A 14,813-nucleotide genomic window follows, 5' to 3' on the forward strand; every position below is an offset into this window, starting at 1 on the left:
AATAATGAGATGGAAATGACATGATAATGATGTTACCGCCTCTTCTTCGCTTCCTATGCTAATTAGCAAGAATGTGAAAGCACAAGCGCAGAGAGATTACCTGAGGTAATGAAACTGTAACCAATAGAAAGATTTGTAAAAAAAACCCTAATTAATGCCTTCTTGCAATATGGCTTGCTTAGAGAGTGTCAGTCTGAATTCAATACACCAATCCTGCCAGTAAGGAAACCGCGCTCCCAAGAATATCGACTGGTCCAGGACCTAAGGGCAGTGAACCAAATAACAAAAGATATCCATCCAACCGTGCCAAACCCATCTACTCTTTTAGCCTCGGTGCCTGAGACTAACAATATTTTCACAGTGCTAGATTTAAAAGATGCTTTTTTCTGTATTCCTATAGAAGAACAAAGCCAGACAATTTTCGCCTTTGAATGGGAAAGTCCCACTACGAGGAGGAAGGAGCAGTTATGCTGGACGGTTCTTCCTCAAGGATTCAAGAACAGTCCTACCCTGTTTGGTGAGATCCTGGGCAAAGAGCTAGCCCAATGGCAGGAAGGTAACAAAAACGTCACTCTTTTACAGTATGTGGATGACATTTTGATTGGAGCAGATTCAGAGCAAATATGTTTAGAGGCGACAGTGAGTCTGTTAAATTTTTTGGGATTTGCCTGGTATCGTGTTTCAAAGAAAAAGGCTCAGATTGCGAAGAAGGAAGTCCAATATCTTGGTTTTAAAATATCGAAAATATCCTCCTCACCATCGCAAACATCAGCTTGCTGGTCTGCCAATGGCCTCTCAGGGCCTCAGGCAGCAGCAACCTCACAACAGCAAAGAGCAGCCCTGCAACCAGCACTGCACGAGCAGGCACTGCTTCACAAGTCACCTCACAGGCACCAGCAGCAGCCAGCGGCCTGCCACTGACTGATGACGCACAAGGCACAAGGCACCTCACAAGCCTGCCTACAGCTCTGCTCTACAACGCAGTGTGCCACAAGGGCCCTCACAACCACCACCAGCATCAAGGGCCACAGCACTGGCAATGACGGCCTCAGGCACACGTCGCCTCAGCAAATATGTTTAGAGGCGACAGTGAGTCTGTTAAATTTTTGGGGACTTGCTGGGTATCGTGTTTGAAAGAAAAAGGCTCAGATTGCAAAGAAGGAAGTCCAATATCTTGGTTTTAAAATATCAAAAGGACAACGTGCACTAGGAGCGGAAAGCAAAGAGGCTATATGCCGAATTGCAGTACCCCGCACGGAAAGACAGCTGAGGGGATTCTTGGGAATGGTAGGATTTTGCTGTATATGGATCCCTAATTTTGGGCTGATAACCAAACCTTTATATGCAGCCCTAAAGGGTCCAGGAGAATGGTTAGAGGGGACCCCAGAATGCCATGCTAGTTTCGATCAAATAAAATTGATGGAAGCTCCAGCATTGTGACTCCCAGATATGGCTAAACCCTTTCAATTGTATGTACATGAGCGACAGCAGGTGGCCTCAGGAGTAATGACCCAAATGCTCGGGAGCTGGAAAAGACCAGTGGTGTATTTTTCTAAACAATTAGACGAAGTAAGTAAAGGATGGCTGGCCTGCCTCCGGGCTATAGCAGCCACTGTCTTATTAATACAAGAGGCCCGCAAATTGACTCTGGGACAGCCCTTAACTGTTTTTGTACCACATGCAGTATCAGCAATTTTAAATCAAAAGGGGCATCATTGGATTTCCCCGAGCAGACTGGTAAAATATCATGCTGTGTTATTGGAACAAGGAGATATTACCTTAAAGGTGGTACTGACCTTAAACCTTGCTACTTTGCTACCTGGTGAATAGCAAAAAGAGTTACAACATGACTGTTTGGCCACTATCGAGCAAGTATATTCTAGCCGGCCTGATTTAAAGGATGAACCTTTGCAGAACCCAGATGTGGAACTACATACAGATGGTAGCAGCTTTGTACAGAATGGAGAGAGAAAGGCTGGATATGCAGTGGTGACTCAATGGAAAGAAGTAGAAGCTAAACCATTGCCACAAAACACCTCAGCACAGAAGGCTGAAATCATTGCTCTTATACGAGCCCTTGAAATCGGAAAGGGCCAAACAGTAGGTATATATACTGACTCAAAGTATGCTTTTGGGGTAGTTCACGCTCATGGAGCGATTTGGAAAGAACGAGGGCTCTTAAATTCTCAAGGAAGTAATATAAAGTATGGACAAGAGATATTAAGATTGTTACAAGCAATAATGGAACCCAAAGAAGTAGCTATAATGCATTGCAAAGCCCATCAGAGGGGAAATAGTGAAGTGGCACAAGGAAACAGGAGAGCAGACGCGGCAGCCAAAAAGGCAGCACTAGCAGGACAGGTGACTGGAGCTTTATTACCCAGTAGAAAAATACAGATGAGACCTCCTGAATATTCAGACAAAGAAAATCAATTGGCAGAAAGGCTAAAATGTACAAAAATTGCTGAAGGGTGGTGGGTCACCCCAAATGGACAAGTTTTAATTACAGCCAAAATGATGGAAGTGCTCCTCAAGAGACTGCATGAAGAAACTCACATGGGAGCAGATGCTATGATAAGCAGCGTAAAAAGATATGCTGTGGGATCAAAAATGCTATCAAATGCTGACCTTATTGTAAGGAGATGCCCCACCTGTTGTGCAAACAACCCCAAAATTCAGAAGAAACCACCTATGGGAGAACTAAGAAGAGGATTAACCCCAGGGGAACACTGGCAGATAGATTTCTCTGAGTTGCCTAAATGTGGTCGGTTTAAAGATTTACTTGTTTTGGTAGATACATTTTCTGGCTGGCCAGAAGCCTTCCCATGCTCCACCAATCATGCAAAAGAAGTAATTAAAATTTTACTAAAAGAGATGATTCCTCGATTTGGGATTCCTGAAGGTATATCCTCAGATAATGGACCTCCTTTTATTTCAGAGGTAGTTCAAGGAACATCGAAATTTTTACAGATGAAATGGGAATTACACACTCCATGGAGACCCCAGTCTAGCGGTAAGGTAGAAAGAATGAACCAAACACTTAAAAGACATATTTCAAAACTGTATCAGGAAATCCATCTTAAATGGGTAGATGTATTACCAATGGCCTTGATGAGAATACGAATAACCCCAAGAATAAAAGAGGGAGTATGCCCTTTTGAAATACTTTACGGGAAACCTTACCCAATTAATGAAATAGGGGGACGAAGTGATCAAATGCATGTAAGAGGGGAAGAAATGTTGAGAGAGTATTTATTGTCTTTGTCTCGGGTACTAACATCTTTACATAGGTACCTTAATCAACGTACCCCCCTTCCATTGGATTCCCCTGTGCATGACTTCAAGCCTGGGGATCTGGTTTATATTCAGACATGGAAAGAAGAACCACTAAGAGAAAAGTGGAAAGGACCTTACCTGGTGCTTCTGACAACTCATACTGCAGTAAAGGCGGAGGGAATAAGTTCCTGGACCCACTATTCCCGAATACAGAAGGCACCTTTGAATGATTCGTGGACTGCCACACCCACAAGATATCTCTCAAGATAAGAATACAGAAGTTACAAAAGTGATGAATTGCACTTGGAAAATTGAACTCTTTTATATGGAAATAGAGTGCTCTTAGTGTTATTAGGTGTTATTTTGCATTCTGATAGTATTGTTAATAATAGATAGAGCTGATTTATAAGAATATTGATTTGTTTAATTTAATTTGTTTGCTATAGAGTTAAGATGGAAAATGAGGACACTGTTAATTTTGTTATGCATGCTCATTGGTACAGCTAACCTGATTTTGTAGCTTATACGGGCCTTCAGAAAAAGTGACTCAGATTACTGCTTGCTTCTCTGTTCCCCAAATCTCCCAGATCACCCATGCCATGGGAAATACTTAGAATTAACTTAACATCCATGTAAGAATAATTGAAGTTAAATTTAAATGAAACTTGCTAGACAAGTGATATTAAGAAGTCTCAAAGGGGGGAATTGTTAGAGAAATACTGTGAGAAAAACCTTGCAAATAGTTAACAAGACTCAAGGACAAGGGGGAGAGAAAAACAGTACTGCAAAGGATAACCAGCTCCGGCTAAATAACCTTGATGAAACCACAGCGCTTTGAAGATTGCGAGGGGTAGGTAAGACAAAAACAGCAGAATAACCCAGAAGTGACCTTAGGTTCATTAAGGCTTATTAACATAATTAAACTTCACACCCCTAAATGAATAATGAGAGGGAAATGACATGATAATGATGTTACCGCCTCTTCTTTGCTTCCTATGCTAATTAACGAGAATGTGAAAGCGCAAGTGCTGAGCGATTACCTGAGGTAATGAAACTGTAACCAATAGAAAGATTTGTGTAAATACTCCCTGAAAAGTGTGTATAAATCAAGAACGAGAGGGGGAGAAGGTGTGCTAGCTTTGTGGATTTGCCACCTAGCACCCATCTCTGCGCAGAAATGAAATAAACAAATATCTCAACCCTGTGTGTCTATTGGTTGTTTGCACACCGGGTAACAGAACCCAGATTTTGGGACAACAAGGCAAAAGGCACCTCACCATCGCATACATCAGCTTGCTGGCCTGCCAATGGCCTCTCAGGGCCTCAGGCAGCAGCAACCTCACAACAGCAAAGAGCAGCCCTGCAACCAGCACTGCACGAGCAGGCACTGCTTCACAAGTCACCTCACAGGCACCAGCAGCAGCCAGCGGCCTGCCACTGACCACCGACGCACAACGCACAAGGCACCTCACAAGCCTGCCTACAGCTCTGCCCTACAACGCAGTGTAGCACAAGGGCCCTCGCAACCACCACCAGCACCAAGGGCCACAGCACTGGCAAGGACGGCCTCAGGCACACGTCGCCTCAGCACCACACACAGCAGCCACACGCCTAGCATTGCCCTCTTTGGCATGGCACTCACACACAACTCTAGCCACTTCAGCACCACCAAGAGCACCCACGCGCCTCGCACTGGCCTCGAGGGCCTCATGCAGAATGGACCTCACAAGCCTGCCCATAGCTCACCACAATCACGCACGGCTGCACGAGTCACCTCACAACTACCAACAGCATCCAGGGGCCTGGCCCTGGCCTCCAAAGCACACAGCAACAAGGCATCTCACAGGTCCCCACAGAGCACTGGCCTAGCAGACACTCCGCCACAAGCAGCCTCCCAGCAACTAGCAGCAGCAAGCGCCACAGCCTTGCCAATCAGAGCCTCAGGCACAACTCACCTCACAAGCACAAATTGTAGCCAGGGGCCTAGCACTGACCGAGCACGCACTGCTCCACAAGTCACCTCGCACAAACACTAACAGCAGTCACGTGCCTGCCACTGCCCACTAAGACACGCAGGCACAACGCACCTCAGCACAAAGCCTGCTTACACCTCTGGCCTCTCAGCCACTGTGCCACAAGCGAGCAAAGAACCAGCCACAGCACCAACGGCCAGAGCACTGCCAAGGAGGGCCCCACACCAAAGGCGCCTTACAAGCCCAAAGAGCAGCTGCGGGCCTAGCATGGCCCTAGCACGCACTGCTGCCCAAGTCACCTGGCAACAACTGACAACAGCACCTGACAAGCACTGCCCAGAAAGGCAATGCACCACAAGCCAGCTCTCAAGCACTAGCAGCACCCAGGGCCTGACACCCAAGTGTCAGCCCAAGTGGCTACAGCTTAGTGGCACAGACAGGGAAGCTAAGGTTGCTCTTTAGACCCTCCAGCAGACATTCAGCTGTTCCAGGGACCCCAAGCTCCAGCACTGCTCCCTCTGTGGGCAGGTGCAGCTGCTCCTGCTGCCTGCAGCGACATCCTTGACCCTAGGGGGACCTTGTCTTCAACTGCCCTTCTAGCACATAGCTGGAGAAGGCTTCCCACTCCCAGAAGAGCAATGATGGTCCAAGCAGAGCTTTGTTTCACCTTGTGCTAGGTTTAATCTAACACTCACCAACTCTGCAAGAGCTGAAATGGCAAAATGAGCTTCAGCATCTTTCTTCCCCCAATCCCCTCCTGGTTCACAGAGCGTGATTTATTACAACCATGTCAGCTGCCTGCATTGGAGGTGATTTGCTGACAGATCACTTCTTAATTTGGAGCTGAGTGAGCAGACAGCAAGGGACTGTGAAATTTAACATCAGAGAGCGCTGAATGCAGATTTCCAGATAGCAAGGCCTGCTCCAGCTGGTGCTGCACAGGGGGATCTTTCCATTGCGGGCACCCAAATACCCTGCTTGGCTCTGGGGGCAGACTGCTGCCAGCACAGAGCCACCTTCCCAGTGCTGTCCTGCATGGAAGCCTACTTGTTACCCTCTAAGATGCCTCCTGCTCCCCAGGCAGAGGAGGAGGTTGTGCAGGATGAGTGGATGTCCCTATCCTGCTGTGCCCACGTGTCCTGCTGTCTCACAGCAGTGCTGTGCCATGCTGTGGCATGTCAGTGGTCACTGCAGTGTGAGTGACTCTCTCTTCTTACCTCCTGCAGCAGTAATTGTGATCTGGACTACAATCTCTACAGGGATGACTTCTCATACCAGTGAGTGTGGCCTCCCAGGCCTGGGATGTGCTGATTGCGTGTGGGTTGGCAAATGATCGCAGCTCTGTTGACTGATAGCAGTGAGCTTGGTGTCCCAGGCTGGCAGCCCCAGGCATCTGTTCCCCACTTCTAGGAGAAGTTTAGCAGCACTGCCCTCTTCAAGGAACACCTGTACCCAGACTCCCAGGGCTGCATACCTTGAGGGTGGAGCAGCTGGGACAGGGACAGCGTGTTGGCCTGCTCCAGCAAGGGGCAAGGCCAGGGTAGGCACTGTGACCTCCTGTAATGCAGGCGTACCTTTGCCTGGCACAATCCCTCACCCCTCAGTTTTGCCTGAAGGAACAGAGCCAGAGATGTTAACCTGTCCTGCTGCCATGCCTTCTAGGCCCTGCTCACACTGCTGTGGTTTTGTGCTCTTGTAGGGTATATGAGTACCAGAAGATCCCGCCCCTCATTAACCGCATCCCTGTCAAGGCCAGACGAACTCATGTTGGGGCAGGAGGCAAAAGTAGTCTAAGCCCCCAGCCTGGGACGAGGAGCAGCACCAGCTCCATGACAGGACGGACAAAGTGTAAGTGTTATGTGGCCTGCGTAGAAGGGAAGGAGCAAGGTGATAGTTCCATTAAGCCCTTGAGGATGCTGGAAGCATTTTGGACCAGCGGAGAGACCATCTCTCAGGTGAGGGGATGTTATACATGTCATACTTAATCATAATGGGGAGAATCCCAGCTGGCTCCAATATGCATGTGTCTGTACAGAGCTCGTACAAGGCCAGCCTGCAGGTACAAGGAAGCCTGGATGCCAATGTGTGAGCCTAACCCCAAGTAGGAGCTGCCAGGCAGTGCAAAGTTGAGGGGTGGGCACCATCTCTGCACGCAAGGGAGTGAGCTTGGCCTCCAGAGCCTGCTGGAAAATTCCCTGGGCCTCCCTCCTTCCTAGTAATGGGAAAGCTGACCACGGACTTTCGGCATCATGGAGTTTTACCCCCTGCCCTGCGAGGATAAGACTACTGTTCTGCTCAGGCACTCCAAGTTTTTGCAGTCTCTGTCCCTGCAGGATCAAAGGAGATCGAGAAGAAAAGGGTCGAAGTGGGTGCAGAGTTGCCATCCCCAGCAGGAGAGGTGCCACGGGAGCCCCAAGGGAAGGAGGGATCCAGAGCTGATGGGCACAGTGACCTGCGCAACATCGACAGTACAGAAGAGAGCACAGACACTGAGGAGACTGTAAGGCCAGGGCCAGCTTTTGTACTGGGAGGCAGGGTGCACCGTGGCCCTAGTTATCTCCTTTACCAAAACTTATCTCTACTTGAGCCCAAATATCTCTGCCCTGGGGTTTGTGAGGGTTTGGTGGGCTTGGAGGAGGATTCAGAGCTGACCTACTGCACAACTCTGCACGATGAGGTGTAGGAGCAAGTGCTGTGTTGTGCTGATGCGCAGCCATAACCAGCGCCTAGATGCTGGAGGAGCCCCGAGAAGGGACTTCCTGGTTGTGGCCCTGCCACTGCCTGTATGGGTTCCGCTGGGATATGCCCGGAGTAGAGGAGATGCCTAATCAGTATGGCTGTCCCTGCCCCGGGGTTCTAGGGCACCTGAACTGCCCTGACGTGCTGTCTGGGGCTACAACTTTTGTAGGTTTGGGAAAGGCCCAAGGAAGGTGGTGATTTTTGCCCGTGCAGTTTATGGCCCTTTACCAGGCCTGCGGCCAGCCCTCCCCATGCTGACTGCTGCCAGGACCACTCCTGCTCAGCCCAGACTGGCCCTTGCCAGCACGCCAGGTCCAGGGCACAGCTTTGGCTCCCAGGCCCTGTGCTCTGCAGCACTTGATCAAGTTGTGTTCCCAGGATATGTTTGTGCCCAGGGTCCTTAGGAACATGGAAACAGAGCTGGCCCCTTTCCGGAGCCCTGAACCAGCATGGCCACAGGAACTCCTGCCCCGCAGCAATAGGGATCAAGAGAACCAGGCAGGGCAAACGAGCAGACAGCCCCTGCCCCATACCTGTGCATCATGCAGCTCACAGCTGTGAGTGTCTTACTCCAGCAGTGCAGGGGTTAGCCCAAGGTGCAAAAACCATCAGCGTGCAAATATCCTTTATCAAAGCTGTTCAACACAACAAGCACCTGCAGCTGCTTCTCACATGTGCCTCCTCTGAGCTTTGAGTCAGAGGTAGCCATCTGCCAGGGGGGCTGCACTTTCCCATGTAATCACACAGCCCTGTGGGGCTGTGGGATCCCAGCTCCTGCAATAATGTGCAGTGTTGGCAGCATCTGCTCTGTGTCATTTGGACTCAGCACCTTCAGCTCTCTTTGCCCCAGCAGTGCAGGATCTTGGGGTGACCGACAGGCTGGTGACAATGGGAGTGGAGATAACCACTTGTGGCTCTCTCAGTACCTGCAAAGATACTGCAGCCAGAAGGAGGATGGGGAAGCAGGGACTGTGGCCAGGCTAGGGCTAGGGAGCCGCCCGCTCTGTTGGGACACTTCTCTGGTGGCTCCCTGTCACGAGGAGTGGAAGGGGTGTCCAGAGAAAACAGTGGTGGCCTGTGGCCAGCTGTGACAAGGAGGCTGGAATAAGTCAGTCCTAAAAATACCCCCTGCTCTCTGATCGCCTCATATAAGCCATGCCTGAGTGGGCAGACCTGCCTTTACCCACCTGAGGCAGAAATGGACTCATGAGTTGGAGGGTGCCACTGGTCCCTGGGCATGTGGTGGCACAGGCATCCATTTCCCCAGGGCAGGCTGCCTTGGAATGCCTCTGGGTGCCAGTGCAGGCTGCTGCGCCCCCCACCCTGCTACGCTGAGGGCACACAGCAGCAGGCACTGTTGCCTGGCCAGCTCACTGCAGAGCCCTATCTGGCTGCAGCTGTGATGCTGGCAAAGCCTAGCCTGACTTGTCAGCTGGGCACAGTGATGATCTGCAGCTCTTGTGCCCTGTGCAATACAGAGAGAACAGCTTGAGGGTGCTTTGGCACTGAGACTGTTAGGGGTGACTCCAGGCTCCCTCCCTTGTCTCTGAGGCTGAACAGGCACGTATGCACAGGCCATGGTGCTGCTGTGCACTGTGCTGGGCAGGGTGATGTGTCTGGTCCTGTCGACAGGGCCAGAGGGCTCCTCATGGAAAGGTCATGCTGTATGTTTTTTCTTGCAGATGAAAAATCACACATCAGACCTCGAGGGGAGTCAGTAAATGGACTGGGATACCGTGGCATTCCTGGTGGGCCGGCCAGCAGTTCCTGTCTTGTGTTCGTCTTTCTTGTGAGGCCTACACCTAGTGCCACACGTGCTGCGAAGTACCCACTCTCAGCACTCATGCCTAGCATGGGCATCCCCTGCCACTGTTGCCAGCAGCCCCATGTCCCGCTCCTGCGAGGCTTTGGCCTGCTGTAGTAAGAGAAGCCTTTGTGTTTGCACTTTTTTTCCCCCTCTTTCCGTTTTTAGACTAGGGATAAATAAATGTGTACGGAGGGAGGGAGGGTTAGAGGGTAGAAGCAGAAAGAATCATGTCCCAAAGGAACATCAGTGTTGAGCAGAAATCTAGGCCACGTTGTGAGCAAGGGTCCACCCTTTCCTCGCACTGTGCTGCCAAGGGAGCAAGGAGGCCCTGGAGCTTGGTGCAGCACACTGTATCACAAAGGACCCAGCACCATTAGCTCTCCCCATGCCAGGCACTGCACCAACGCCTGTGTGTGCTACACAGTTCACATGTCAGCCTCCTGTGCCCTGAAAGCATGTCCTCAAGCCTGCCCTTCCCACAGCCCTTGTCTGCACACTTTGAGCCCCACAGGGAACTTGTGCCAGCCATGCCACTGTGTGGCCTCTCAGAAAGTTCAGTGGGTGCCAGTACAGCAGGCCAAGGCGCTCAGAGCTGCATGGCATCATGTCGTGACAACCCCTGTGCGGTCGTCCTTCTGCTGTACCATCAGAGGCTGTGCAGATGAGTACCGCCCTGAGGTGGCTCCAGGGGGGCCTTCACAGCAAGGGCTGAGTGTTTCCGGGTAGGGAGCTGGGTCTGCGTGCTGAGCTCAGCCTCAGCGCTGGCAGACGAATGCAGAAGGCTGGTGTAAGCTATAGTTTTCCACCCGTGTCACTGGCATCACAAAACAGGGCAAAGTTGCAGCTCTGTCTCTTCTGGGAGGTGATAGGTTGGAAATTCCCCTCATTGCTTATGGGAGGCCCAGTCATCAGGAACTGCACATGGAAGGGGCCTTTGCACCCTGTCCTGTTTGGTCTGGCAGCTCCCTGCAGTTTGACACCAGCAGCCTAGTGTGGTGTAGTGCAAGCCCAATTGCTGCCAGTCACCCACACTCACAAATGTGTTGTCTTTGTTGGTCATTCCTTGACTGTTCTCTGCTGTGCTACCCGACAGCATTTGCAGTCACTAGGACTCCCACTGAGCAGCTTTGTCACCAATAATGGGAGGTGTTTGCTTTGCCATCAGGCACATTTCGACTGTGTAGACAGTAGCAGGAGAGTGCTTTGGGACTTATCTTCAGCCAAGGGACTTGTAGTCCCTTTCATTCTCCATGTTCTGCAGTGTTGTATCTTATTTCAATGTCTCTCATTTCTAGGTCGTCCTTGCTGGTAGGAAATTGTTCTGTATTTCTAATTTGCCTTGGTAAAAGAGTGTATTGTGTTGGAAGGAAAACAAAATAAAAATTGTATTTCTTTTCTCTGGTTATTTGAGTCTGATGTATTTTTTAACAAGCTTAAATGCACCTGCTTTTCTGCATCCATGAGAGAATGACTTTGCCAAGCAGCTGCCACACACAGTCCTAGGATATACTGTGCAGTATATACTGGCTACTTCCTTGGAAAGGTGCTAGCTGCCTCTCCACAATGCCATGTGGCAGAACTGGCATTAAAGAGAGCAGGCCTCTGAGTCCTCCATGGATGCACATGTGCACTGGGGGCTGCTCGAGGAAGCAGAGGTTTCTTGAGCTGGATCCACGTGGTCTCAGGCAGGTGGAAGGTGTGAGAGGAGCCATTGCAGCTCCTGGGTGCATATGATTAAAGCTGAAATCTTAACACTTTCTACGGGTGTACAGTCAGTGACAGGCATGTGGCAGACTTGGATTGACCAGCCTAGCTGTGCAACTGGTGCTGGGCCTGGCCCAAGTGCAGGAGTGTCTGAACACTACACTTTGTGTGGTTTCTACCTCCAGCTCCCCAGTCCAGCCCAAGCCTCCCATGGACCTATGGGAAGGAAACACTGACAGCAAGAAGAGTCGTGTAGCTGCCCCGCAGCTCAGCATGGGCTCCTGTGACTTCACGGTTTTAGGAGGAAGAGGATTAAGGCACCCTCCTGGCCTACAACTGAGTGCTTTTCATGCTGCCTGATTAAAAGTAGCTGCATTTATCACTCCCAGGACCAAGCATGGTGTGAAGCTGCCTTGGGCTTTGGCTGTCCTGTAACCTTAGGCTGGTACCAGCCTGGTTTCTCTTAGGCTCTATGTTACTGCTATCCATCGCCCCCCACTCTGAGACTGTACTAGTTATCCCCAGTCCACAAGGTAATTTGCTCGGCTGTGGGATTGTAAGCAGCTGCTTTGTCCGTAGATGAGCATCCACTGCAGTGCTCCCCGCTCCGCTCCCATTCACCTGCCCAGAGCTCACCGCAGCGATGGTGCAGTGCAGGCGTAGGTGTGACAAGCCAGCCCTGCTGAATCACAAGACCAAGCACAGCTTGGCTTTTTTGCGTGAACATGAAGTTGGCGTTCTCGGTGGAAACACATCAGTCACCGTCTTTGCCCAGGATACTCCTTCTCAATGGGCTGAGGCAAGCCTCAGCGTCCTAAGGCTGGTGCAGCATGATGCAGCCGGCCTCACAGGACCAGCTCTGCTCCATCCCCAGTAACAACTCAAAGCTCAGAGTCTGGCAAGTCAGTGCCCATCTGCCTCTGCACCTCCCTGCTACCATTGCCTGCAAGATTCTGCCTTGCATCAGCCCAAGCATCTGACAGCACAATGCACAACGAAAGTTGTTCCTGGGCTGCGCACAGCCCTGCTTGGCCTCAGTGCTGCTCTCTCCTTGTGACAACCCAGGGCCAGGGCACCTCCTTGCTTCATGGGACAGCTCAGCACAACACAACCAGGAGGGAGTCAAGTGTGACTCCTGCTACTTGTTTTCCAAAAACAGTTTGGGGTTTGATGGGGAAAAAAAGGGCCACTTGAGTGAGCTGTGCTCCTGGCAGAGAAACAACCTCCCTGCAGTGCCTGGCCCAGGCCACTTCTGGGCTCAGTGGTAAGGGCAGCCCTGATCTCAGGTCTTGCCTGCATCAGGAACAGAGGTAGACTACACTGGGCAAAATTTGCTGCTGTAGTTGCCACTTCTAACACCAAGTTGCACATAACCAGGAGCCAACAGAGGAAAGTCCAAGTGTGTGCGCAGAGCCCCCTCTTTGTGAAGGACTGAGCCTGCTGCTTGGCAGTCAGTTGGACAAGTAGCCATGGACTAGCGGTGCCAGGCAAATGAGCACATCCTTCACTGTCTCGCTGGCAGACCCAAGCAGGCCAAAGACTCATCAGAAAATATGGGTTTATTATATATATTAAAAAAACCAAAAAACAGCCAAAACATGTCTCTCCACCACCCCAAAGCACTGTCCAGGCAAGTCTCTGTAAAGTCCAAGCGACGCACAGGCTGTAGTGATAGATGGTTCCTGCCAGGGCTGCTCGAGTCCTGTTGTGTGGCTGGTTGTGGTGGGGTGTTGGTAATGGACAGGCTGGATATAGCAGTCTCATCCTTGGCACCAGGGCCACCTCCAAGCTTTGGGCCTTGGTGAGTCCAGGGGTGGCCTAGTAGACTCTGGTGGGCTCCAGCAGCACGGGTGGCTGACCTGGGGGCTCCAGCAGGTGCAAAGATACTATTGGGGGGATCCAGTGGTTAAAGCAGCTGATCTCAGCAGTGTGGCCAGTCCCTTGGGACAGAGGGGGGGTCCAGGAGCACTTCAGTGGTGTGGAGGGGAGGGGGGCACAGGCAGGCTCTGGCAGCTGAGGTGATATGGGGTTTACTACGCAGCAGCTCAGGCAATGTGTGTGTTGGGGGGCTGCTTTTGGGGGGCTTGGGTGGTGTGAAAGCTGCTCAAGGTGGGGGGGGGCTCTAGCAATATGGACAGGCTGCTCAGGCAGGAGCTGGGGTGCTCTGGGAGGTCTGCGGTGCTGCAAGGGGCTGCTCAGGAAGGCTCTGGGGGTCTCTGGCAGTGCAGGCGGCTGCTTGGCTGGGCTCCAGCGGGCTCGGGCAGTGGGGGGCTGCTCCAGAGAGGCCTCTGGCAGTGCAGAGGGACAAATCTGGGGGCTCTAGCAGTATGAGGCTGCTCTGCTGGCCTCTGGGGCCTGCAGCAGCGGAGGGAGCCCTTCAGGCCGGCTCAGGCAGTGGAGGGGGTGGCACGGCGCCGGGCAGAGCGCAGGAGGCTCTGCCGCAGCACGGGGTAGAGGCGGTGGCAGCTATCGAGGCCGAGGCGCAGGGCCTGGGCCCAGCTGTCGGGGGGCCGCCCTGGCCACAGCCCAGCAGCCCCGACACCTGGTTGAGGGAGGGCAGTAGGGCCACGGTGAGGAGGGTGGCAGCGCTCCTCGGCCTCACTAGGCTGCAGGAGCCAGTAGGCGGCGGTGGCATCGGGCGGCCGGGACAGGGCGCAGCCCACCGCCAGGTCGTACATCTCCACACTGGCATTGGCGAGTGCCAGTGCGGCGGCGCTGACGGCAGCGGCCAGGGTGGAGCCACCGTCCTGCAGCAGCAGCGCGCTGATGGCGAGGTGCGCGCGCGGGTAACGTGCCAGCCGCACCACTGGCTCCAGCACCTCACGCAGTGCCGCCGCCGCCGCCTCGTTCTCCGTCGATGCCTCGCATGCTGCCGCCTGCCACCCACGCCCAGCGAAGGGCGTGCGCCGGAACTCACACACCAACCACCCCGCCGTGGCCAACGCCTGGCTCCGCCGCCGCAGCCACCTCGCACGGGCCCCAGGCAGCGCACAGCACCTTGGTGCCGCTCGTCAGCTCCACGTAGGCCGAGCCCTCGGCCTGGCTCAGCAGCCCCATGCGTGCGAACAACGGCCGCAAGGCGCACGGGTCCCGCACCTCCTCTCCTCCTCCTCCTCCTCCTCTTACTCCTCAGCCGCTGCCCACATCTCCGGCGGCTGCGACTCCTCCGGGCCCCGCAGGCAGCGGTGATCCACTGGCATTCTCCGGCCGGCCACCCCGCGAGGAAAGCAGGGAAAGAGGGAGGGAGGGAGAGGGGAGCCCGGCCCAGCCCGGTCCAGCCCCTCAAGCACAGCCAGCGGTGCACGTGGCAGGCG

At 52.6% G+C, this 14,813-nt stretch overlaps 1 pseudogene; it reads right to left on the minus strand.

Moving 5' to 3' along the window:
* Positions 1 to 13,873: 13,873 nt before the first annotated feature.
* Positions 13,874 to 14,699, minus strand: LOC134149757 (exosome complex component MTR3-like; annotated as a pseudogene).
* Between the last annotated feature and the right edge of the window lie 114 nt (positions 14,700 to 14,813).

Source organism: Rhea pennata, chromosome 21 (assembly GCF_028389875.1).
Source record: "Rhea pennata isolate bPtePen1 chromosome 21, bPtePen1.pri, whole genome shotgun sequence".
NCBI lineage: Eukaryota > Metazoa > Chordata > Aves > Rheiformes > Rheidae > Rhea > Rhea pennata.